General features: G+C 43.3%; 2 protein-coding genes across 2 annotated transcripts in view; one reads left to right on the top strand and one right to left on the bottom strand.

Moving 5' to 3' along the window:
- Nucleotides 1-26713, bottom strand: part of LOC124623085 (trichohyalin-like) — a 574208-nt gene that overhangs the window by 486255 nt on the left and 61240 nt on the right. The gene's annotated exons all lie outside the window — the stretch shown is intronic.
- LOC124621799 (zinc transporter 1) overlaps nt 4940-26713 on the top strand; it is a 338684-nt gene continuing 316910 nt past the window's right edge. Inside the window, exon 1 of the mRNA XM_047147236.1 lies at nt 4940-4961. The gene's annotated coding sequence lies outside the window, so the exon portion shown is untranslated. The remainder of the gene's footprint in view (nt 4962-26713) is intronic.

Here is a 26713-nt window from a genome sequence, read left to right as displayed (position 1 = left end):
TAGTGGCAAAATCAAACTCGACATCTTCCATCTCGAGCTAATTTCTGTAGCAAGCGACGAAATCAACACCGAAGATGGCCAATGTGACATAACGTAACACCCTTCTGTCACTAAGATAAATTCTCTGCGTAAAAGAAATATGCGAACCATTAGAACACACACACACACACACACACACACACACACAACCATGAGTAATCATTCGTAATATTTACTAGAAAAACACCAGTACCAGCGAACCGCTGCAGTCAGGCAATAAATAATTCAGCCATTGTTAACAATAATGTTTGCCATGAAAGTACTCAAGAGCATGTGTCGCTCACGACTCCGGATTGGTGAGAACCGCGAAAAGATGCCAAATGTAATTGTAAATTTTACGAGGGTCTAGTAATCTACGGTTTTGGAATTTATTCATGACGACACAAGACATACATAAGACGATTCGCCAGTTTGGGTAGAGTATGAATCTACCATCGGAAATGCAAATTATATTTTTACTGGACACGTTGTGTTTGTCAGGACGGCTGGACGAGGCGTCAGTCGTTCCTACTTCGTGCCTTGTGGTAGGCTCTGGGAAAGTCTCTGCACTACACAAGCTCCACTTCAATACTGAGATATCGAGTGTACACAATCGCAGAGTTTTACAGATAAGCGATCTTCGAAGGTGTTAGGACAGACGTATATCCATATTTGAAAATAATTTTTGCACAGTTCCAGTCAAGCGTTCGATCTGTGGTACTTGCTTTGCATCCTCTGAAACATGAACTGAGTTCGAAAATAATAAATTTCCTCGAGAACGGAAAGCTAGTATCCACGAATCAGCACTGTTTCAGAAAGCGTCTCTCGCCCAGTACGTTGTCCTCGACGCCGAGTGTTCGTCGGAGACAGGGGTATCGTCGGAAGGGCCCAGGGTCACTGTGGCGGAAGGGCTGTTATTTTGTAGAACGAAAAACCAGTCCAAGCTGCAAAGTTTTACTTTTTATTCACTCGATGATTAGTTTCGGACCGAGGCCCATTTTCAAATTACCATAACAAAGTCAAAAATGGGATTTGCGAAGATGTTAAATGTGTGTAATGAACATTTACAGTGTATAAAGATAATATTCGACTTTGTTATAATGATTTAGAAATGGGTCTCGGCCCGAAATAAATCATCGAATCTATCAAAAATAAAAAAATTTGCAACTAGGACTGGTTTTTCGTTCTACGGATTTACAGAAGTTGCTGACCCAAGCTACTCCAGCATTCTGAAAATTCGCTATTACTTTGTACATACATAAATGACCTGGTAGACAGCGTGGGCCGCAGTCTTCCGTAGTCTGGTGATAATGCTGTAGTGAAGCGGAAGGTGTCGAAGTTGAGAGACTTGGCAAAAATTTCAATTAGTGTGATGAATGTATAAAAGTGTAAGTTAATGCGCACGAGTAGGAAGAACAAAGCGGTAATGTTCGGATGCAGCATTAGTAGTTTCCTGCCTGGCACATAACGTCGTTTAAATATCTGGCCGTAGCGTCGCAAAGCGATATGAAAATGGAACGAGGATGTGAGGATTGTAGTAGACAAGGCGAATGGTCGACTTGTGTTTATTAGGAGAATTTTAGGAAAGCGAGGTTCATCTGTAAAGCAGATCGCTTTTAGGACGCTGATGCGACCTGTTCTTCAGTACTGCTGGAGCGTTTGGGATCAGCAACGGGCCGTATTAAATGAAGACATCGAATCATTTAAGAGGCCTACTGCTAGATTTGTTTCCGGTATATTCAAATGACAACCAGGTATCACGGGCCCGCTTGGAGAACTCAATTGAGATGGAAATACGGAAGCGTCCGATCTCGCCCGTCTGCTTTGACCCATGACGTCACAAATATGGCGGAAACGACCATAAACCACGATTCCAATATAGCGCATATAAAGTCGTTACGTACGCATTATGAAGACGAAAATACATCGAAAAACACACACTTTCCACAAAAAGCCTAATGACACTAACGGGACAAACGCGGGAATGGGGTGTTTTTAGGTGGGGGGCAAACTAAATATAAACAAATTTAGACACCCACCCCCATACAAAACCACACAAAAAGACAAAAAAACCGACATCACAAAACTCCCCAAATACCACTAGACACAATATCATCTGGAATCGGACACTTCCCTTGACCTATATAGCTCAACAGCATCTCCCGATCCCCTAAATTAGGATCAAACACTTCCCTTGGCCTATATAGCTCAAAAACATCCCAGCCACACATTGGGATCGAACACTTCCCTTGACCCGCGCACTGTTAATTTTATCCGTCATATCCATTCCTGAACAAAATCAACAACCGATTAATTTTACTAAAATTACCACACGACGTACAGCGAACAACACTAAATTAACCTTCACACAAAATCGTTAACTCACTGAAGCGAATTCCACTACAAACACAGCCGACACTCTAAAAATTCTGGATAATGAGCAAAAGCAAACTGAGCCCATTACACCACAAAAGAAAACCCTGAACATACCACCAGAGAGCACAACAAACCACAACACGACGACATCTACAACCACGCCACACTCACAACCCAAACTCCGCGCCGTCATGACGTCACACACAACACCCTTACGTCACGGATCAAAGCCGACGCGTGGGATCGGACGCTTCTTCCTGGAGGGAAGGTGACATTCTTCTCGAGGAACGCTATTGAGAAAATTTAGAAAAGCGGTATTTGCAGCTGATTGCAGAATGATTCTACTACCGTCAGCGTATATTTCAGGTAAGGACCACGAAGATGAGATAGGAGAAATTAGGGCTCATACGCAGAGACACAGACAAGTGGTTTTCCTCGCTATGTTTGCGAGTGCAACAGGAACGGAAATGACTAGTAGTGGTACAGCGTGCCTTCCGCCTTGTGCATCTACATGACTACTCTTCAATTCACATTTAAGTGCTTGGCAGAGGGTTCATCGAACCACAATCACACTATCTCTCTACCATTCCACTCCCGAACAGCGCGCGGGAAAAACGAACACCTAAACCTTTCTGTTCGAGCTCTGATTTCTCTTATTTTATTTTGAGGATCATTCCTACCTATGTAGGTTGGGCTCAACAAAATATTTTCGCATTCGGAAGAGAAAGTTGGTGACTGAAATTTCGTAAATAGATCTCACCGCGACGAAAAACGTCTTTGCTTTAATGACTTCCATCCCAACTCGCGTATCATATCTGCCACACTCTCTCCCCTATTACGTGATAATACAAAACGAGCTGCCCTTTTTGCACCCTTTCGATGTCCTCCGTCAATCAAACCTGATAAGGATCCCACACTGCGCAGCAATATTCTAACAGAGGACGAACGAGTGTAGTGTAAGCTGTCTCTTTAGTGGACTTGTTGCATCTTCGAAGTGTCCTGCCAATGAAACGCAACCTTTGGCTCGCCTTCCCCACAATATTATCTATGTGGTCTTTCCAACTGAAGTTGTTCGTAATTTTAACACCCAGGTACTTAGGTGAATTGGCAGCCTTGAGAATTGTACTATTTATCGAGTAATCGAATTCCAACGGATTTCCTTTGGAACTCATGTGGATCACCTCACACTTTCGTTATTTAGCGTCAACTGCCACCTGCCACACCATACAGCTATCTTTTCTAAATCGCTTTGCAACTGATACTGGTCTACGATGACCTTACTAGACGGCAAATTACAGCATCATCTGCGAACAACCTAAGAGAACTGCTCAGATTGTCACCCAGGCCATTTATATAGATCAGGAACAGCAGAGGTCCCAGGACGATTCCGTGGGGAACACCTGATATCACTTCAGTTTTACTCGTTGACTTGCCGTCTGTTACTACGAACTGCGACCTTCCTGACAGGAAATCACGAATCTAGTAGCACAACTGCGACGATACCCCATAGGCCCGCAGCTTGATTAGAAGACGCTTGTGAGGAACGGTGTCAAAAGCTTTCCGGAAATCTAGAAATACGGAATCAACTTGAGATCCCCTGTCGATAGCGGCCATTACTTCGTGCGAATAAAGAGCTAGCTGCGTTGCACAAGAACGATGTTTTCTGAAACCATGCTGATTGCGTATCAATAGATCGTTCCCTTCGAGGTGATTCATAATGTTTGGTTCAAATGGCTCTGAGCACTGTGGGACTTAACATCTATGGTCATCAGTCCCCTAGAACTTATAACTACTTAAACCTAACTAACCTAAGGAAAGTACACAACACCCAGTCATCACGAGGCAGAGAAAATCCCTGACCCCCGCCGGGAATCGAACCCGGGAACCCGGGCGCGGGAAGCGAGAACGCTACCGCACGACCACGAGCTGCGGACCATAATGTTTGAATACAGTATATGCTCCAAAACCCTACTGCAAACAGACGCCAATGATATAGGTCTGTAGTTCGATGGATTACTCCTGCTACCGTTCTTAAACACTGGTGCGACCTGCGCAATTTTCCAATCTGTAGGTACAGATCTATAGGTGAGCGAGCGGTTGTATATGATTGCTAAGTAGGGAGCTATTGTATCAGCGTAATCTGAAAGGAACCTAATCGGTATACAATCTGGACCTGAAGACGTGCCCGTATCAAGCGATCTGAGTTGCTTCGCAACCCCTAAGGTATCTACTTCTAAGAAACTCGTGCTAGCAGCTGTTAGTGTTTCAAATTCTGGAATATTCCATTCTCCTTCCCTGGTGAAGAAATTTCGGAAAACTGCGTTCAATCTGCCTACATCTGCATAGATGTAGGCAGTAGAGGTTGTGTTGGCCCGGCGCACAGATTCCGTGATCTGGGGTGTCGGATAGCGGCGCGCCGTGGCGCTGCGTGGGCGTAACAGGTAGCCAGCCAGCCAGCCAGCCAGCTGGTGGCGCCAGCAGAGCGGCGCTGGCGGTCCAGTGCGGCCGGCACCAGCGGCCAGTCTGCTCGCGGACGGCGTGCGGAGAACACGGCGGGACGCGCCGCGGTGAGTAGGCCTACACCACGAGGTTGCGCTAGCGCAGCGGCACTGCCGGCTTCCTGCTTCTCATAGGGAGACCGCAAGCAAATACGAATACCTTAACAAGAGCGCAAATTTACTGTCGCGGACGCTTTTGGGTCATTACGCCCACCGTGATATCCGTACATTTGTTTTAGTGCAGCGAGAGAATCTTCAGCAACGTATCTGCTCGTCTACTGCGTAAAAATATTTATTTCAAGCTTGACGGTGAGTCCATTTTCGGCAGCTGTCACATGAAAGTTCGTTTTTTTAATTTCAAGCGCGTTATCCTTGCTGCAGCCTAATATCTATTTACGTTCCTGACACGTTCGGCTGCTTATACATTTTGATTGTAAAGACATACTGAATAATGGCATACTGAATACATTCACTTTCGTTAATAAATTACTAGTTTTATGAATTTATTTATGGAAATGACGTTATTTAGAAATTTCCCGTTTCCCTGCGCCACCTTGTATTAAAGGCGTCTTCACTGGATCTTTTCCTGCGAACAACTTTTGTACCAACGATAGATTTTTTTTAGTGATAGGTCACAGTTCTCGGAAGATAAATCAGACATTGGTCTTATATCAGCACTGGAGTCTTTTGCGTCATTTACCTAATGAAAACCGAAATGTCAAAGCTACGTAACCAAAATATCTCTACGTGAATATGTGGCGATTTTTCACAAGTGTAATGGAAGTGCCCCCTCTAACGTATCGCCAGAGGGGGAACGCAGATTTTGGTAGGACAGACGAATAACTCCAAGTACCATTTTATACATGTAAAAACTGTGATGTGAACTGTTTCGAATCTATGAGAAAGTGCCGCTGCAGATGCCTTTAATTTAAAAGGAAATCGCACGTGGAATGTAAATAAAGACTTTCGCAGCGCTACTTTATATCGTATACTGATAACAAAAAGGTTCATGCAATTTCACAACACTATCTTTCACTAGAATTGAGACTGAAATGTAGGTGTGAATTTTAACTTGTGCATAGCACCATATTTTTATCTTATTTTCAAAAGAACTACCCGATTTTGCCGGATTGTATCTTGGTCACTTGTGGACTTACAACTTTGGTGTACATTTCAGAATCGTTTATCATCAAAGTTTTCATTTACCTTTCACAAATGTCTTGTGCCCTCCGCAAACGGCAAACATCCAGACAATAGTCAAAGACCCATACTTCTGAAAGCATGTATGGGGCTACAGCATTCACTCCCGCTGTTGTGAGCCGTTATAGTTATCTCAGAATTGTCATAAGGGTAGACACACAACGTATCACCCCCCCCCCCCCCCCCATGCGGCCTTGTCGGTCAACTGGACAATGCGAAGTCGATATACCCCTTACGTCCGATCCATCGTTGAAACACATGCCGCGCAGCTATAACTCAATTGCCCTTGCTGAATCCACGAACGGCAACGCCTGTCATTGCTGTATTATGTATATGCAATTGAAAATGAACAAAATGTAAAAGTTTCGTGAACTTAAATTTATTCTATTGAGCGATATTTTTTTCTTTATTTGCCCTAACGCATTTCAGAAAAAAAACACAAGGTGAGTAAATGTAAATAGCACATTTCGCTATCCACTGTGGCGCAACATTTCAGAATATTTATCACGATAGTCGCAGCTTCAGACATCTGCTCTACAGGTAATGTTCTCGCTTACAAGCAAGGATTTTCCACCAAGGAACTACCTTTCGTTAAAGTATAGAAAATGTGTAGGAGGTCCAACAAGTTAAGAAGTCCAGTGCATACTTGATCCACACGAACGAACTTCTTTTAGGACATCTCGTAGGTGACTGCCTAGAACTGTGAAACATACGGAAAAAAGGGTATTTGTGCAGTCAGCTGGAAAATTACATGTTTGTTTTTATGTTGTTGAGCAACAGCTATACAATAATCTTTAAATGAACATTTGACTGCATTGTTGTTAATTTAATTACGACCTAGGTTTCGGTCTTTTATTGCGTTTTCAACTGATTGTCATTAATACATATTGCAAGCCAACAGTCTGAAAATCGGCCATAAATTAAGAAAATATTGACCCCCCACGAAATGCCAGATGTAAAATCATCGTCTTTTTAAAAGATCTGTAAATGTCCACAGCTCGTGGTCTAGTGGCTAGCGTCGCTACCTCTGGATCATGGGGTCTCGGGCTCGAATCCCGGCTGGATTGGGGATTTTCTCTGCCCGGGAACTGGATGTTTGTGTTGTCATCATCCCATCGTTCATGAATGAATGTGGCTAGACTGGCCTGAATACAGATTGGAAACGTATACCGGCGCTGATGACCGCGCAGTTTAGCGTCCCACAAATCAGTCTGATCATCATCATCATCAGTAAATAATAGTGGGAGCACATCATATTTCGCAAAAACAGTAAACCGATATTTACTAAATATTTTCTTAAATATAGGTCGTAATTAAACAATAATACAGTCAAATGGCGGTGCGTTCATTAAAAAAGAAACATACATGTTCATTTTTTACCAGAGTCAGATATTACAACCATCTTCACAGAAGATTCGTTGACGGATACTGGTTTTTTACTGTGAAGAGGTTGTAACAACTGAAACCAGTAGAGAATAAACATACAATTGTAGAACTTTTTCGAAATTAGTTTTCAAGGGCTAAGTGACAAATTGTCTTAAAATCAATAGCCTATTTTAAGGATCTCTGGATAGTGTACTAATTTGGTTTGCGTATCGAAACATTTATTTTGCTGAAAGAACTGAGGTTTCCCAAGTGCAGTGGCAGTTTATGCCAACACGAAATTAACTGCGCAGCACGTATTTCGGCGCCATTAATTTATCCACGATACTGGTTGCTGAGCCCAATGGCTGTGGATTAATTACTGCAAGAAATGCAGTAAACCAGACAGAACTGTATTTATGCAGAAAAGCATTTCAGCGTTTTACCCATCTTCAACTGGCTCAATAAATTTTCATATTCATCGTCATTAAGCTCATGTCGACTGCAATTTTTAGTGCTGCAGCTGCCCTGCGAAAATAGAAATTCCTGGAGCCACAATCTTTTTTGCGAGTCGTATGTTTACGTCCAATTTACAGTTAGGTGCACGTAACAGCCGGCCGGGATGACCGAGCGACTCTAGGCTATACAGTCTGGAACCGCGCGACCGCGTAATATTTATTCTGTTTCCTGTAGCTCCTTGCTTTGATATTATGTACACGTCCCAGACCAGACACACATGGAGTGGCGCTCTTTTGCAATGGAACTTTTCGATTTTAAATTCTCATCAATAATTATACCTACAATTTTTGAAGTTTGCATCCTAATTATTATTTCTTCAGCTTCATTAGGTACTCGACCCAGTCTGTGTTCAGTTTCACCAACTACTACTGTGTCCTCAGCATACCGTATCATCCTGGTTTTCTGTAAATGAGAATCGATTCCCACACGCGGATAGTCGTTTAGTCGCCTCATTTTCTGCACAATACACACATTAAATATCAGTGTTTACGATTTTGAAACATCAACGATTTTCGGTCTACCACCTCATGCTGCAGGCGCATTATTATTATTTTCAGTTGTTTTTGTTGCTGGTAAGACGTCCGTCCCCCTCATCGTAGGACCATATAACGATGAAATCGATCGTGGAAGAAACACCAATTCCATTGATTCTTCAAACAGCTTGGGACTATGATGAACATCACTAGTAAGACGGCTCACTGTCGTCACTCTATCGAGCAGTTCGCAAGTCTTCCCACTTCCTTTCGTAAACAGCAGTGTTGTCAGCTGCTACTGTAATACTTCCGTACGGCTCAACGCCCTGGCCCGGCCTGGCCTAGTGCAAGTCTTCCAAGTGGATGTCACTTCCAAGAACTGCGTGTCCTTAAACCATCCCAGTAATCCTGCCACCGAAAAAGGGCCTGCAGTTTAACTGTGCAATCCGAATCACATGTTCCTGCGAAACCTTGAAGTGTAGATTAAAGACAGACTGAAATATTTCGTGATCCGTGATCCGACTCCGTCTCGATCCAGTCACCTTTCCGTTTCCAGGCACGCGCTTTACCATTTCTCGCCCGATGTCTGTCTTCGTCGTTTTTTCGTCAGTTCTGTGCAGATGTCGCATGACATGTTTCAAATTCTGTCTGTGAGAAACTACACTCAATTTTTTCCTTTTTTTTTTTTTCGAACACGCAGAGTTTCCGTTCAGGCTGTCTAGGCCATTAATCCCGCTTATCATCACTGATTACATGGTTTTATAACTCTCTTGTGCGTGACAGACGTCTTTCATACGAACTATTCATTCCGCAAACCATTTGAGATTTTTCTGTTTTCTATACAGGGTGATTTTTTCCCACCGTGTACAAACTAGGAATTGATCGATGAGAGGATACGTAATAAAAAAAGGTCTAATGAACGTATGACCGGAAATGCATGGTTTCCATGCTAGAGATCATTTGTGTCACCCAGTCTATTCACAGATGAGGCCACCTTTACTCGGAGCGGTACCTTCCGCAATAGTCATCTATGGGATAGTATGTAGAATCCCCATGGTATGGTGGCAACGAATCATCAGCATCAATGCAGCCAGAATCTGTGGGTCAAGATAATTGGTGACAGTATTTTGGGACCCATCTTCCTTCCACGTCGCTTAACACGCCGGAATTATCAGCGTTTCTTGCGGGTGACTTTGCCTCCCCTGCTGGAAGAAGGGCCACTGATGATGATTCGAAGGGCGCTTCTCCGTTAACGTCCGGACGCATCTCACAAGGGAACCACCCCATCGCACCCCCCTCAGATTTAGTTACAAGTTGGCACAGTCGATAGGCCTTGAAAAACTGAACACAGATCAATCGAGAAAACAGGAAGAAGTTGTGTGGAACTATGAAAAAAATTAGTAAAATATACAAACTGAGTAGTCCATGCGCAAGATATGCAACATCAAGGAACATACGAGGTCAGAAGCGCCTTGGTCCCATGGTTAGCGTGAGTAGCTGCGGAGCGGGAGGTCCTTGGTTCAAGTCTTCCCTCGACTGAAAATTTTACTTTCTTTATCTTCGCAAAGTTATCATCTGTCCGTTCGTTCATTGACGTCTCCGTTCACTGCAATAAGTTTAGTGTCTGTGTTTTGCGACCGCACCGCAAAACCGTGCGATTAGTAGACGAAAGGACGTGCCTCTCCAATGGGAACCGAAAACATTTGATCGCAAGGTCATAGGTCAACCGATTCCTCCACGGGAAAACACGTCTGATATATTCTATACGACACTGGTGACGGCATGTGCGTCACATGACAGGAATATGTTGTCGACCCACCTAACTTGTACACTTAGCGAATGGGTAAAAAGATTCTTCTACCTTGCCCGATTTAGGTTTCCTTGTGGATGTGATAATCACTCCCAAAAAAGTGATGAAAACATAAGAGTTTGTCACATAAACTAAAAATAAAAAATTAAACTTTTCACTCGAGGGAAGACTTGAACCGAGGACCTCTCGTTCCGTAGCCGCTCTCGCTAACCACGGGACCACGGCGCTCCTTGACTCCCAGTCTCCTAATGTTACCTATCTTCGCATGGACTACTCAGTTTGTATATTTTGCTTATTTTTTTCATAGTTCCACACAACTTCTTCCTGTTTTCTCGATTGATCTGTGTTCAATTTTTCAAGGCCTATCCACTGTGCCAACTTATAGCTAAATCTGAGGGGGGTGCGATGGGGAGGTTCCCTTGTCAGTCGTGTCTTCCCGGGTCGGTGAATCGGACGAGGGTGTCCAGTTGCATGGCCTGCTCGTTCACCCGATCTCAACCCGTGCGATTTCTGGTTATGGCGTCATCTCGAAAGTATCGTGTATGTAGAGCCATTCCAGATGTGGAGATACTGGAGCAGCGTATTTATGCTGCCTTTGACACTGTTCGGATGCAGACTGGCCGACTTGAACGTGAGAGCCTGACATGCTACGGCGCGTAGATGCTTGCGTTGAGTCACATGGAAACCATCTTCAACACATACTGTAACTGTGGCTGCATATTAGACCATAGTCTCTGTAACAATGTCTGACTGAATAAATGGTCTCTAGCATGGAAAACATTTCCGGTCATAGGTTCACTAGACCTATTTCGTTCCGTAGCCTATCATCGACCAACCCCTGCACTTTGTACACTATTGAGCAGTACAGGAATTTTGATGTAGAAGTGTCAGCCTGGATCGTACAAGGATAAAATGCCTTCTGCAACGGCGCGGGTACAAATTCTTCTTATAGTAAATTTCCACTCACATCTTTTTCTGCAGCGACGCCTGCCCTGTTAGAAACGGATAATGTTTCTCGACTGGGTGAGCCATAGTAGAATCTGTCGCATTACATGTATCTAAAGGGGGCATGTCATGTTTTCCAGTTTCAAGATGACATACCTTCTAAATGAAAGTTTAAATCGAAAACGTCGGTATATTCCTACTAGTTTTGTATAAAACATTGAGCTGTGTTCCGACATTCACACGAAAACACAGTCACTCATTATGGCCAGCTTATGGTAATTAACGGAACCTCTTAGCAGAAAGATTACAAAACGGATTATATGTAACATAATGTCCGCTCTAATATACAAATGCCACATGAACTTCAGTTAATTCAAAAATCACAGTTTACTCACAAAAACCGGAATTTCACTCTTTCGCTTTCTCACTTGTTCGCGATTGCTTTGCGGCACTCCACAGCTAAATTTAATTCATAATTCCGCAGAATTATTGTATTTAATCAGAGCTCCTAATACACACGACTTATTGTCATGCTGGCTCAACTCTGAAGGCCATTAAGACTCCACAAAGAGACTCTTGTAGCCCACCAGGTACACATGAACATACTGTCCTCTGATTGGCTGAGAACCATCTTAGTTAGTTCTATATCAATATTAGGCAGATCACAACTTAACAGCTTTTATGAACAATTTATTAAAAGAACAAATTTAGATAACCCATAAATATGCAAATTACTTTCCTCTTTAAATAACTTAATTATTGTAATGTGCTTCTCACCTGAAAGACCTACGAACAAAGGGCTTCTAGTCATTGAATATTTTGAATTACCTTGGCGGAAAGCACGGGGAGCTGACAGGTCCCGCCTCATGCAGTTTTATAGGGCGTTGTTCGATAACGTCTAGCTTATGGCAGCGTACTCTATGGATCTCCCCGTCCTTCCTATCTCAAGATGTTAGATGCTGTCCACCATGAGGGTATTCGGATATCGACTGCAGCCTTTCGGACCAGCCCAGTTCAGAGTCTGTGTGCAGAGGTCAACAACCACTCTGAATTTGACGACTTATTCTCTTGGCCCGACAGGCACTGAAAATCTCAGCGTCACTTCAGTCATTGGTATTTAGTTCAGTGTCCAACCCAACTCTGAACGGCTGTTAGGGAATCGGCCCAATGCGACCATGCCATTTTGGCTGTCTCAAGGATCTGGATATATCAGACCTCAGAATACACACCCAGGGATGGAATGCGTTGCCGCGTTGTTGTCTTCACAGGCCCAAATTGATTTTAAGTTTGACGCGGTACAAGAAAACTTGCCCTCCATATTGTTTTTACAACTTCGTTTTCTTCCATTTTAAGTACATACCATAGTTTTATCATTGTTTATGCGGATGGATCCCAGCAAGAGAATGTCCTCGGTTGTTACCGTGTTTTCCCTGACAGTTATGAAAGTGCTCCTTTCGTAACATTTCACAAATTATGTTGCACAGATATAGACATTATGATGGCACTGGAGAGGATTCACAGACATCACTAGGTTTCTTGTCTGTTCCGACTCTCTTAGTGCATTACAAGCACTTCACCAAATGTATCCAGTAGACGAGTTAATTCAGCTCATCCGTGACTCCTTCCAGCGACTGTGGCAAGGAGATGATCTTTTGCTGGTTACCTGACCACATCGGGATAGAGGGAAACGACGTGGCCCACGAAGCAGCCAAGGAAGCATGTCGGGATGGAGTTGTCCGTCAGTCCCCTTCCGTTGCATGCCGTCATATTATTTTCTGACAGCCCCATCATACGTCAGTGGGAGACTGAACGGTTGAAGGTGACAGAAGACAAACTGCGAAACCGACCACACAGTCACTGGGAGGAGGTTCTGCTCACCAGGCTGCGCATCGAACGTAGCCTTCTAACACGTGGCTTCCTCGTCCAGCTGGAGGATCCACCACTTTGTGAGCTCTGCTGTCTTCTACTGTCTTACGTACTGTTTTTGGGCAGCCCTCAGTCTCGATGGAGATCTGCCCACCATCCTCGCCGATTTTGATTCCAGTGTTACGAGGGTAGTGACATTCTGTGAACTGTTCGGCTTCATCCCTATTGGTGGGGAAGGGAGGCAGACTTTAACGCATTACAAACTGCTCCGCGTGTGGGGGTAGTCTTCGTCCCCAATCACGAGATTGGCATGCTGACTATTGGTCAGGGCGTCGATATCTATGATCTTGAGCGCCCCCTCATCTCAAATCACCACCACCTTCATTCACACTAGCAGCTGAACATTTGAAGTCAGCAATAATTAAGAAACGACGTAATATTCACGGAAGGTAGTTTCATTTCAAAAATCCACGGTTTTCGCTACTGAGGATTTCACACTCCTTAAGATGCTGACACCTTTCGGCCACAGTCGTCACTGGTAGCAATTGCTGCTGGATCGGAGTGCACAGACGTTAAAACAGCATCGTCTGTGTGAACGTATCTGCTGTCGTCAGGCTTCTATAGGTGCGATGCAAAGCGCTATAAACCTCACTTCCACAAAAAGAATCAGTTACAAACATAAAAACATTAATCTTGAGATAGAACAATATTTATGCAAATGTAGATTCCGAGAACAGTTCTACGAGGGCAGTTCAATAAGTAATGCAACACATTTTTTTTCTGAAACAGGGGTTGTTTTATTCAGCATTGAAATACACCGGGTTATTCCCCAATCTTTTAGCTACACAACACTATTTTTCAACGTAATCTCCATTCAATGCTACGGCCTTACGCCACCTTGAAATGAGGGCCTGTATGCCTGCACGGTACCATTCCACTGGTCGATGTCGGAGCCAACGTCGTACTGCATCAATAACTTCTTCATCATCCGCGTAGTGCCTCCCACGGATTGCGTCCTTCATTGGGCCAAACATATGGAAATCCGACGGTGCAAGATCGGGGCTGTAGGGTGCATGAGGAAGAACAGTCCACTGAAGTTTTGTGAGCTCCTCTCGGGTGCGAAGACTTGTGTGAGGTCTTGCATTGTCATGAAGAAGGAGAAGTTCGTTCAAATTTTTGTGCCTACGAACACGCTGAAGTCGTTTCTTCAATTTCTGAAGAGTAGCACAATACACTTCAGAGTTGATCGTTTGACCATGGGGAAGGACATCGAACAGAATAACCCCTTCAGCGTCCCAGAAGACTGTAACCATGACTTTACCGGCTGAGGGTATGGCTTTAAACTTTTTCTTGGTAGGGGAGTGGGTGTGGCGCCACTCCATTGATTGCCGTTTTGTTTCAGGTTCGAAGTGATGAACCCATGTTTCATCGCCTGTAACAATCTTTGACAAGAAATTGTCACCCTCAGCCACATGACGAGCAAGCAATTCCGCACAAATGGTTCTCCTTTGCTCTTTATGGTGTTCGGTTAGACAACGAGGGACCCAGCGGGAACAAACCTTTGAATATTCCAACTGGTGAACAATTGTGACAGCACTACCAACAGAGATGTCAAGTTGAGCACTGAGTTGTTTGATGGTGATCCGTCGATCATCTCGAACGAGTGTGTTCGCACGCTCCGCCATTGCAGCTGTGCACGGCCGGCCCGCACGCGGGAGATCAGACAGTCTTGCTTGACCTTGCGACGATGATGACACACGCTTTTCCCAACGACTCACCGTGCTTTTGTCCAATGCCAGATCACCGTAGACATTCTGCAAGCGCCTATGAATATCTGAGATGCCCTGGTTTTCCGCCAAAAGAAACTCGATCACTGCCCGTTGTTTGCAACGCACATCCGTTACAGACGCCATTTTAACAGCTCTGTACAGCGCTGCCACCTGTCGGAAGTCAATGAAACTATACGAGACGAAGCGGGAATGTTTGAAAATATTCCACAAGAAATTTCCGGTTTTTTCAACCAAAATTGGTCGAGAAAAAAAATGTGTTGCATTACTTATTGAACTGCCCTCGTATAATGGTGCGAAACGTGGACGGCGGAGAAGACAGAAACGAAAAGATTGCAAGCTTTTGAAAATTGGTGTCTGGAGGCCAGATGGGTTGAATGAGAAAGGAATTTAGGTATTTTGCGGCAAATCAAGAAAAAATGCAAAATAGATAGCGAATCAAAGTGCTAGAGTGGTTGGAGACATTTTACGACGTGTGGCATTGCTGAAAAGTGTAGTTCAAGGGATAGTGAAAGGAAAGAACCTAATGGAGCAATGATATATATGTGTACATAAGACATAGTATCTATGACACGGGACGTGACAGTTGTGCTGAAATTGAGATAAATGGAATGATCGAGCGGAACACATCGCCTGCCGTAGTTTGCCCGCCTAGAGCAGGTCTGCCTTCTTGATGCCACTCCCAAGTCTCGGTAAGCGACGATGTGGCCAAGTGTATCAAATCACAGAATAACAGCAGAGGAACTGCAGCACCAGAAATTATACCACGAAGTGAGTTCTTCCTTTTGCTCTTGAGCCCTTTTAAATCAAGTTGATTAAGACAGCCAGCGAGCGGTGCTGCACCCGCCTTAGGATCGCTTTCTCGTGCCTCTTCCCCTGCGCAGAGCATTGTGCAGGCCAGTTCTCCGGACGCGAATATTCCGCCCACTTCCAGGGAAAAACCTAATTTTGGTGTTAATCGAAAATAAGAACAAATTCTGTACATGCTTAGACAGTATTGATGTATAGAGGTTGGACAAAAATGTGAAAACATCGCGGGAGATGCACTCTTTCACATAAACGTAGATGCCCCCCGAGCCTGCAGGTTGTGCTCTGTCGTGCTCGACCACGATCAGCAGCTGCGCAGCGTCCTCAGCACGTTGTCAGTCGTAGTTAGAACAGCGTTCCGTGTAGTGGTGAGTGCACTGTGTCTCGGCTAGGTGAATTCGAGCGTGGGCAAGTTGCTGGTGCTGATACGGTGCGTGTCTCCGCAGACGAAGTGTCTGCTGTTTCAAGAGGCACAGTATCGAAGATTTTTACTGCATACGGGGAAATGGGAAAAAACATCATTCGCTAGGTCACAACGTGGATGAAAGTGTGTGTTGAGTGATCGCGACAGACGGTCGTGGAAGAGGCTTGTGGCAACAGAGGACGACACCTGCGAATCACTGCAGCACCAAAAGAACGAAGCAGCTCAGAAAATCTGTAGGACGGGGGTGGCTCCAATTCAACTTTTTCTCCTATACTTACGTGTTTCAAATTTCGATCTAAAACGTGCCTTCCCTGCACCTACGTGCTAAACTTTGCTGGTCTGGGGGGGTCCAGACCACCCAACCCTACGTACAGTCTCCACTCATCTCTATTTTTCATTTCCACTGTCTCCTCTTTTTTGCTCCCACTGCTACTATCTCCATCCACCTCCCTTTCCTATTAACTACCACTGTCACTTGCTAACCATCAATATCTCCTCCCTCTTTACCTCCCATTGCTATTATCTTCACCCGTCTCTTTCTATCGCTCCCACTTTCTCCATTACTGTCTCCTCTCCCTTTGCCTCCCTGTCTCCTCTCTCTTTCACCGTCATTGTCTCTCTCCTATTCTTTCAGCACAAAAGACCGCGAATATTTTCGCATGCCAAGATTTTTGGTGAGGAAGGCGGATTGAGTACTGAGGCAGCTGTTTCTCCACTTTCCTGTCAGGAACATATTCAACGACTTTGTTCTAAGACATTTTCGCCGCTGAAGCATGGCCTGCTACTTATATAAAACAAATTCTACAGATCAGTAGCGTATGAGAGTTCGTTTATATAGTCCGACACACACACACACACACACACACACACACACACACACACACACACACACACACTTCGAAACAAAGAAGTATGCATAATATCAAGGTAACAGACATCGTTTGCTTTACATTTTTTCTGGATACTTAGCTCGTCGATCGTAATTCCTCGAAAACGCCCTGCTTATGACTTGTCTCTTATGAGCTCAGACTAGTTTACAATGCGGAGGCTGTTCTTATCTAACTGATCTAACATGGCTGTTATCACTGTCATCGTCTTTAATACTGATAAAACAGTGCTAGTGTAGAGACGCTCAGTGTTGTGCTGTATGCGACTGCAATTTCATGGAGGATGCATCTTTAAATGTAAGATGGTAAAAACAACGCGTAGAGGAATTTGAAAAATGCCGAAATGCTTTGTGCAAGTGTAACAAAAGCGAATGGTCCTGGTAACTGCGTGGTTCCCAGAAACGAACTACCGATGACGCTTGGCTCTGCACACAGCGTTATCGGAGGGCCGGCCTGCCGACTGCACACACTGACCACAAGATAATGGGCCTCTCAGAGTGTTTGCTCTGTGCTTTCGGGCAGGAGCGGAATTATACGGCTGGCGCCGTTTTCAGTTCTCCTTCCGACGCTCCAATTCATTTCACTGTCACCAAATGGACGCAGATTAAACCAAAGAGGAAGAGAGAAGGAGCCGTTGTTGTAACGTAGTCAGCACCGCAGAGGATGTAAGAACCTCAGACAATGTCATAGTACGCCTGAAGAGCAATTGCAATCATCCATCATCAGTTTTTCACTCCAGTTGCCTAGGTGAAATTTACAAGTGCTCTTCACCTGTATGTGTCCATGTACCCTCTTCTCTCAGAACTGTATACCAGCTGACTCCTCTTTTTCCTATATCCTCCATCTCTTTCCTTGGGCTTCCTACCGGTCTTCTACCATCAACAGCTGTGTGCAGCCACTGTTTTGCTATCTTGCCCTCGTCCATTTGCTTAACATGACCAAACATCTGAAACGAGCTCTTGTCACTTCTTCTTTCAACGTCACGTACATTCCAGCATCTTCCCTTTTTTTTACCCTATCGTTCCTAGTTTTCTGGTCCATAGTTCGTAAGTAGTTCATTTTTGCGGCTTGAAGTTTGTTTTCCACCTGTTTCGTTATTGGTTCAAATGGCTCTGAGCACTATGGGACTTAACATCTGGGGTCATCAGCCCCCTAGAACTTAGAACTACTTAAACCTAACTAACCTAAGGACATCTCACACATCCATGCTCGAGGCAGGATTCGAACCTGCGACCGTAGAGATCGCGTGGTTCCAGACTGAAGCGCCTAGAACCACTCGGCCACATCGGCGTTTCGTTATTGTGTAGGTTTCTAGACCATATGTTGTTATAGGGATAAAGTATGAGTGAAGGAGTGTCTGTTTCGATCTTAATGGAAACTGTTCTTTCTAGAGTAGGATCCGAAGTTGTTGGTAGAACAGAGCTCAGTTTTGAGTTCAATAATTAATCTCAAGTTGGGTCCTGTTATCGCTTGAAATGATTTACCCTAGATATTTGTACTCGTCTGCTGTTTCCAGTTGTGTATCTTTCTGCTTTAATTTTTCTCTCTTACTTTTCCTGTTGATTGTCATTGCAAACTGTTCCTCATTTATTTATTGTTAATGCTTTTATTACACCCTTCATCGACTCCACTTGTGCCAACGCCCGTCTCGCTTACCTCGACTTGCTGAACAGTGAAGTTCGCTCTCTGTTCTTCCACTATTGCAGTGAATCCAAAATAGTGTACACTCACTGTGTTGGCAGCAAAATAGAAAAGATTAATGATGAATCTACAGAAACAGTTAACAAATATGTATTAGAAAAAGTGAAAACTGCAAGCCGATGAAGACTTAGAGAAATAAACAGTCAATCAAAAGTGAGTTAAGTCTTTTGGAAAACTGAATGATGTATTCAGAAGTAAACTATCACTACTTCTTCAACGGAAAGTCTATAGCCAATGTATGCTGCCAGTAGTAACTCACAGAAGTGGAAATGAGGATGAAGTAAGTTCAGTTGCTGATGGAATAAATGGCAGGCTTCGATACACTGTTAGAAACTGCATCGAGTGAATACAAAGGCAGCACGAATGGTCGAAGATTTGTTTGAGTCGCTAGGAACTTAAACGGAAGAGGCAAAAAAATATCAATTTGCAGATGCTCGATGTCTCACACAATAACCGGCTCTGAGAGTGGAAACTACGACTATTAATCTTTCTACATTTCGCCCTAGTCAGGATAGACATGCGTGGAGTGGCTCTTTTGGGATTGAAGACCACGACAACAAAAAACAAAGACTCGTAGGAAGTTATTTTTCCACCGCCCACGAATAGAACTCAAAACTTAATGTGCATGTCAACAAAGAGAACCTTCTGACACTCACTCGACACTGTTTCGAAGAGCATAACAGTGGCTGAAATAGGCAATAAAATTGCCTACTCACAGACAGAGCATCGAGGAAAGTTACAAACATTGATTCTTATGAAGTTCATACTGAAATTAATGAGCAACCCTTTGTTGTTGTTGTGGTCTTCAGCCCTGAGACTGGTTTGATGCAGCTCTCCATGCTGCTCTATCCTGTGCAAACTTCATCTCCCAGCCTACATCCTTCTGAATCTTAGTGTATTCATCTCTTGGTCTCCCTCTACGATTTTTACCGTCCACGCTGCCCTCTAATACTAAATTGGTGATCCCTCGATGTCTCAGAACATATCCTACCAATCTATCCCTTCTTCTAGTCAAGTTATGTCACAAGCTCCTCTTCTCCCCAATTCTGTTCAATACCTCCTCATTAGTTATGTGATCTACCCATCTAATCTTCAGCATTCTTCTGTAGCACCACATCTCGAAAGCTTTTATTCTCTTCTTGTCCAAACTTGTAATCGTCCGTGTTTCACTTCCATACATGGCTACACTCCATACAAATACTTTCAGAAACGACTTCCTGACACTTAAATCTATACTCGATGCTAACAAATTTTTCTTCTTCAGAAACGCTTTTCTTGCCATTGCCAGTCTACATTTTAAATTCTCTCTACTTCGACCATCACAGTTATTTTGCTCCCCAAATAGCAAAACTCCTTTACTACTTTAAGTGTCTCATTTCCTAATCTAATTCCCTCAGCGTCACCCGACTTAATTCGACTACATTCCATTATCCTCGTTCTGCTTTTGTTGATGTTCATCTTATATCCTCCTTTCAAGACACTGTCCATACCGTTCAACTGCTCTTGCAAGTCCTTTGCCGTCTCTGACAGAATTACAATGTCATCGGCGAACCTCAAAGTTTTTATTTCTTCTCCATGGATTTTAATACCTACACAGAATTTTTCTTTTGTTTCCTTTACTGCTTGTTAGGAATATTAATTTTGTTCTTCGGACATTCCATGAATCTAGATACTTTTACTTTCAGATAAGGTCGATTTCTTTTCATATTTCTCCTGCTTTTTTTTTTTCCTTGCGGCTGCTTGAAGGCACCGACTCACCACTTCTTGTATGTCCTCCGACTTTAACCTCGGAGCGCTGTCCTAACAGAAGCGAAAGGACCGCAGGCCGTCGTCCCACCTGACTGTCTGAACTGCCTGCGCCGACACGAGAACAGTATTATGGCGCTGCAGGACGATCTTCCTCCCAGGGTGGTGGTCGACGCAGCTTCGAAGGTGTCTAAATGTAGCAGACTCCGTTGTTTCTCTCTTCAGGATCAAGAAAATCAGCCAGATTTCAACCCTCTGAATTCGAGAAGACGCTGCCCAGAAGCTTTCCCAAGTTCGCAGCCTGTTTGTTTTTATGATAACGAATCGAAATGTTGCCATTGCACTCCCTGGGAGGTTTGTTTTAGAGTAATGATGATGGAACCAGACTTCATCGCATGTTAAAATACTCACAAATTATGTAAATAAAATTTTCTGGTACGAATTGTTTTTAAAACGCACCAGTAAGTCTAAAATAATTTCTCCTTGTCCCATACATACGGTTGTGAAAATTTGTGCTTGCGAATTTTTAATAGCTATGAAAACACTTCTATAATTTAAAACGAAAAACGTGGGGCATATGCAACAGATAACAGCAAGGAGGTGAACTATTCATGCACCAATAATGTATTGCATGCGATCCATTTTTTCATTTTAATTTGCATGAGTATTTTCATAGCTATTAAAAATTCACAAGAACAAACTTTCATGACTATCTGAATGGCGTTAGGAATCAGTATGGGGCTAGGGAAAATTATTTTATACTTTCAGCCGGCCAGTGTGGCCGTGCGGTTTTAGGCGCTTCAGTCTGGAACCGCGTGACCGCTACGGTCGCAGGTTCGAATCCTGCCTCGGGCATGGATGTGTGTGATGTCCTTAGGTTAGTTAGGTTTAAGTAGTTCTAAGTTCTAGGGGACTGATGACCTCAGAAGTTAAGTCCCATAGTGCTCAGAGCCATTTGAACCATTTTTTATACTTTCAGTCCACATTAAAAACCTTATGTAGAAAAATTTTTATTTAAATAATATTCTATTTTTTAGTCTTCGTTGTGTCTAATTTTTCAGTCGATTCCAAACATTTTGTTGAGATTACAACGGACATTTGTTCAAATGGCTCTGAGCACTATGGGACTTAACATGTGAGGTCATCAGTCCCCTAGAACTTAAAACTACTTAAACCTAGTTAGCCTAAGGACATCACACACACCCATGCCCGAGGCAGGATTCGAACCTGCGACCGTAGCGGTCCGCGGTTCCGGACATTTGTTAAATTTCAGGATTGCTTGAGTCAACCAATACATAGATTCCTCCTATCATTACCTCACGAAAAGACCTCGAAGATTAAGAGAAAATAGAGCTCGCACGGGGACTTCTCAGCAACTGTTATTAGCACGAAATATTCGCAAGTGGAACAGGAAGAGGGGGAAACAGCAATGATAAATAAAGCGCCCTCAGCCACATACCAGATACTAAAGGGAGCTAAAATTGTATTGTCATCGAATTCTGAGTTACGTTGAAAGATTAAAGTCTCTAGATAATCGGGAAGTTAGTTTAAAATAAAATCTGTACCAAACAAACAGACAACAAAGCGATCTAATAAAAACGTGTGAAAAAAGTCGTCTTCGTTTAGACACAGTTAAAGATCAGACTTTTCGTTTAGCCAAGCTTTGGATCATTCTCTCCACTGCACTACGTTCAGTGCCAACTTTTGTTGCGAGTCATTCACAGTGACATGCCTGTCCAAAAGGTGTGAATTCTTTGCTTTCTGCGTACCGTGGAGACAGTTGTAGCGGTATTTCTTAGAGGCTCTTCTCAGACGCTGTGGTATTCGCGTGTGATGTGTTTCGACCATCTTTTGTAACACCGCTTGCGTCCTTGCACACATCCCCGTATGCACGCTGGAATCTGAGATAGATTTCAGCAGCAGATCTCTTCTTTCAGAAGCATTCCAACGACAGCATTTAGTTCAAACGAAACACCGACGTTCCCCATTCTATAAATTTAGCCAACGTGTTACATGTTAATGATATAATGTCAACTCTCGGTGTAAGGTCTGTAGATCAGAATTATGAAGTCGTTTTTGTTGCATTACTAGCTTAATGCCCGTTGCTTCGCTCTCGTAGACAGTATGGTCTCCGTAGATTTTTTGTTTTTCTTTAATCGTATTTTCATATTTTCACAAATTGCAGCGTTTTCCAAACTTTTCACGGTAAATAAGACACAGAAACATGGTCTTTACTGATTCTGGTAGCTGGAGCCGGAAGTCTTTTAATTCTGCCTTTTGAGTTCTTTTGGTGATACTTCCACAAAAAATTTCATCCCCTGACGCATATATCTCTAGTAGTCAAATACCAATTTAACCTAAAGAAATATTTTCATAAAAATTTTCACCTCCTAAGGGGCTGAATTTCCAGAAACACTGTAACACTTCTTTTTTTTAATTTGCAACCGAAAAATCAATTACTAATTTTCATAGACGTAGCTTTAAAAGCTATTCACTAGTTTTTTAACACTGATTTATTAAATAAGTTTCATCCATTATTTCACCACCATAGGGGGCTAAATTTCTAATACCGGCCGGCCGCGGTGGTCTCGCGGTTAAGGCGCTCAGTCCGGAACCACGCGACTGCTATGGTCGCAGGTTCGAATCCTGCCTCGGGCATGGATGTGTGTGATGCCCTTAGGTTAGTTAGGTTTAAGTAGTTCTAAGTTCTAGGGGACTGATGACCACAGATGTTAAGTCCCATAGTGCTCAGAGCCATTTGAACCATTTTTCTAAAACCGCTGAAACACGTGTTTCTTTATATCTCTGACAGAGAAACTAAATACCAATTTCCGTAGTTCAAGCTTCAAAATTGCTTTAATAGCAGGATTTTCAGAAAAACTTATCCCCTATTTGAGCATCTTAAGGGTGAAATTTCGAAAAATCCCTTTTTAAACGATGGCTACAATATAAGCTCAACACTCTTCAAATTAAAAGTTTCTATCCTTAGCGGTTTGGGCTGAGCGATGATGAATGTGTCAGAATATTTCCTTTTTGGATGTAAGAGATTGGAATTGCAATTCTGGCAAACGTTTGTTGTTGTTCATACAATGTAGGCTTTCACGGCCGGTGTTGTCTTCAGTTAAAACTTCCGGGCTGAGAGGCCGTGGTCGATGTATAAAATTTCCACCTGTTGTTGTTGTTGTTGTTGTTGTTGTTGTTTTCAGTCTGAAGACTGGACTGACGCAGCTCTATACACCACGCTATCGTTCCAAGCCATCTAATCTTACGCGTAACTACTGCAACTCCCAATCACTCTAAACTACTTTCTGTAGTCTTGTCTTGCTCTGCCTCTACCTGTTTACCCTCACTCAACACGTCCTATTATTACCTAACTGACGAGTCCTCGATGCCTCAGGATATGTCCTGTCACTCAATCTCTTCTTTTAGTCAAATTGTACCATAAATTACTTTTGTCGCCTTGTGATCCTTGTATTTCACAAATGACACGAGTAGAACAAAAAAGGACATTGACCCGCCGCGTTGCAGTGTAGCTTAACAACTCCCCAGTTCAGAAGCGAGCCGCGGAGCCTCGGTGAGTAACGCGGCACGAGCGGCAGCCGTGTCCACCAGAAGCAAACACCACCCGAGCCAAACTGGCGTCGGGCCCAGACAACGGCGGAGAGCGAGCGAGACCCCGAGGCGTTGGCACGGAGGGCGCAGTGTTTGAGGTTAGAGAGAGAGCAACTATCGAAAAATAGAAGACCCAGATCTACACGGAAACAAATTCCAGATGTATAAAGCGGCGTGCTCTAAAAACTGTTACAGTTTTATAATCAACGTAAACATCACTCAAGGTTTCGGCCTTAGGCGTGTTTCGGCTGGTCGACTGCCGCCTATAAGGCAGTACGAGGAGCGATCTATGATCGTGGGACCTGTGATCAGCGGCCATTGTCGTAGACGAGTCTTGATTACGCTACTGCTTCCTTATTCAACGAAATCCTCATTTGGCCTCGCGAGGCTGAGTGGACCTCGTCCCAGACCTCGATACCTCAGAAAAAAATGTGAGATGACATCAGGAATCGAATCTTGGTCTTTTTGCACCGAAGGCAGCGATACTAAAAGTTTGTTTTCTTTCAATCTGTTCCTCTGTCGTTATGTCCTCAGTGAAAATGCCTCATGACATGTTTTAAATTCCGTCGATGAGCACTTCACTATATATATATATATATATATATATATATATATATATATATATATATATATATATATATATATATGTATATATGTATATATATATGGCTGCACGTCCCCTGACCGAACACGCTGAGCTGCTTCGCCGGCAAGCCGTTCGGTTAGGAAGGCGACCTCGATTTTTAGAATATCGCTCAGATGCGTGGGACCCGTACCAGATATTACTAAAGGACACTGGACGCAAACAAAAATCGTCCATTGTGAATGGTCACAGTCGTTTTTCACTTTAGGAAATCGCCAAAACTAAGTGCTAGGCCCTTGAAGAGAGACCCCAGTCATCCAGCGAAAGCCAAATTACAAAGTTACAAGAATCAGTATTACGTAAATAATCTAGACATATTCTGCGTAGAGACTGCGAAGACGAGACTAGCCCTTACTTGACACGTTTCTGCTTGACACGCTGGGTTGGATTGCACCCGAGCTACAAAAATTGTTATAAAAATTAATCTGACTGTTTTTACTGGAAAATTTTTATAAATTGTCAAAAGGTTTCTTTTTGATGTCATATAGGTAACACAACCAAGAATTAAATAAATCAAATATCGTAAAAATTAAAAACATTACTGTTTTCAAAAACGTCATAACTTTTTCATATAAATGACTGCAAAAATACATGGTATATTAGTGAAGCATCTAAGAAAGATAATCATTCTGGAAAATAAAAGCGAGGAAGATCGTGAGAAATGAAAATCTGTTTTATCAAAATAATCAAGTTTTTTATTGTTTGCGCGTAACATTCAAACGATTTTGATTAGAAAATATCAGAAACATGTTCATAATAACGAAATGAAAACGCCGGACGCTGTGGCCGAGCGGCTCTAGGCGCTCCAGTCCGGAACCGCGCTGCTGCTACGGTCGCAGGTTCGAATCCTGCGTCGGCCATGGATGTGTGTGATGTCCTTAGGTTAGTTAGGTTTAAGCAGTTCTTAGTCTAGTAGACGGATGACCTCAGATGTTAAGTCCCACAGTGCTTAGAGCCATTTGAAGCATTTTTTGAAGTAAAAACGTTGCAGTCAAATTTAGATAACTTTGTGGTATTCACTCCTCGCAGACAACGATTTTCGTCCACTTCAAGCAACTTCTCGCATACACGCAGAGTTCGCAAATTATACGCCAATTATTTGAATAAAATGTTTCCTATAGTACAAAAAAATTAGACCTGATAAAATGTAGTATGCTCTATTTTTCTCTATGATTCCAAAATATACTTCAAATAAAATGCACCTAAATGTTGCACACTGAAACTTACTTTTGACACAGCGCGGTATGGGCAACCCCAGTGGACTGTGGACAGTTACCGTCGACGGATTGACGCCGCTGCCTCAAGCGGTAGTGGTACTGTCGAACTTAAAACAGATGACGCCGTAGACCCCATTTTCTCAGGTTTGCTTAATTAAAATTAATGGAAAGTGGGTGTATCGTGTACAAGACCCCAGTAAGTCAGAAAAGGGTTCTTGACGCGCTCCGTATGCTAGTGAAGTGGGAAGCATCGCTATTCCGTGGTACAATGAGAAGTAAACTCTGCCGGACACTCTACATTGGTTTGGCGAGTAAGGAAGTACAAGAGAGAGCACCGCAATAAATGAACACTGCCGCCTCCGGAATGGTCGTGTTACCCCACTGTATATTCCTGCCACTTTCTTCCGATATTAGAACTGATTTGTCGAGTTGAACGAGGACTCCGTACCACGACGCATCTTAGCGGTATTTTTCACATAAAATAGTTTCAGAATTTTAATACGAGGTTTGACTAAAACAGCATTAGCACAGTAGAAGCAGCAATTACCGCCTGAGCCACGGTGCCGTAACAAACCTCTTCACTCATTAAGGTACTATTGTAAGTAGCCTGTCTGTATGTTGGCAGCGCTATGGACTGTGTTAATATCGCTGACAGCGCTCTGCGCCCTTGGCAAGAGATTCTGTAGTTGGGCGGACTAGCAGTGAGAGAGTGGATAGGGAAATGTATGGACATGATATTCTTAGTGGAGACTCTGTGTTGGTAGGACATGCTTTGTAACGTAAGATGAGATGTGTTCATAAGAAAATACGCAAGGAAGTGTA

The sequence above is a fragment of the Schistocerca americana genome, chromosome 7, assembly GCF_021461395.2.
Source record: "Schistocerca americana isolate TAMUIC-IGC-003095 chromosome 7, iqSchAmer2.1, whole genome shotgun sequence".
Lineage (NCBI taxonomy): Eukaryota > Metazoa > Arthropoda > Insecta > Orthoptera > Acrididae > Schistocerca > Schistocerca americana.
The sequence above is the reverse complement of the archived record's forward strand: the minus strand, read 5'-3'. Positions and strand labels throughout refer to the sequence as shown.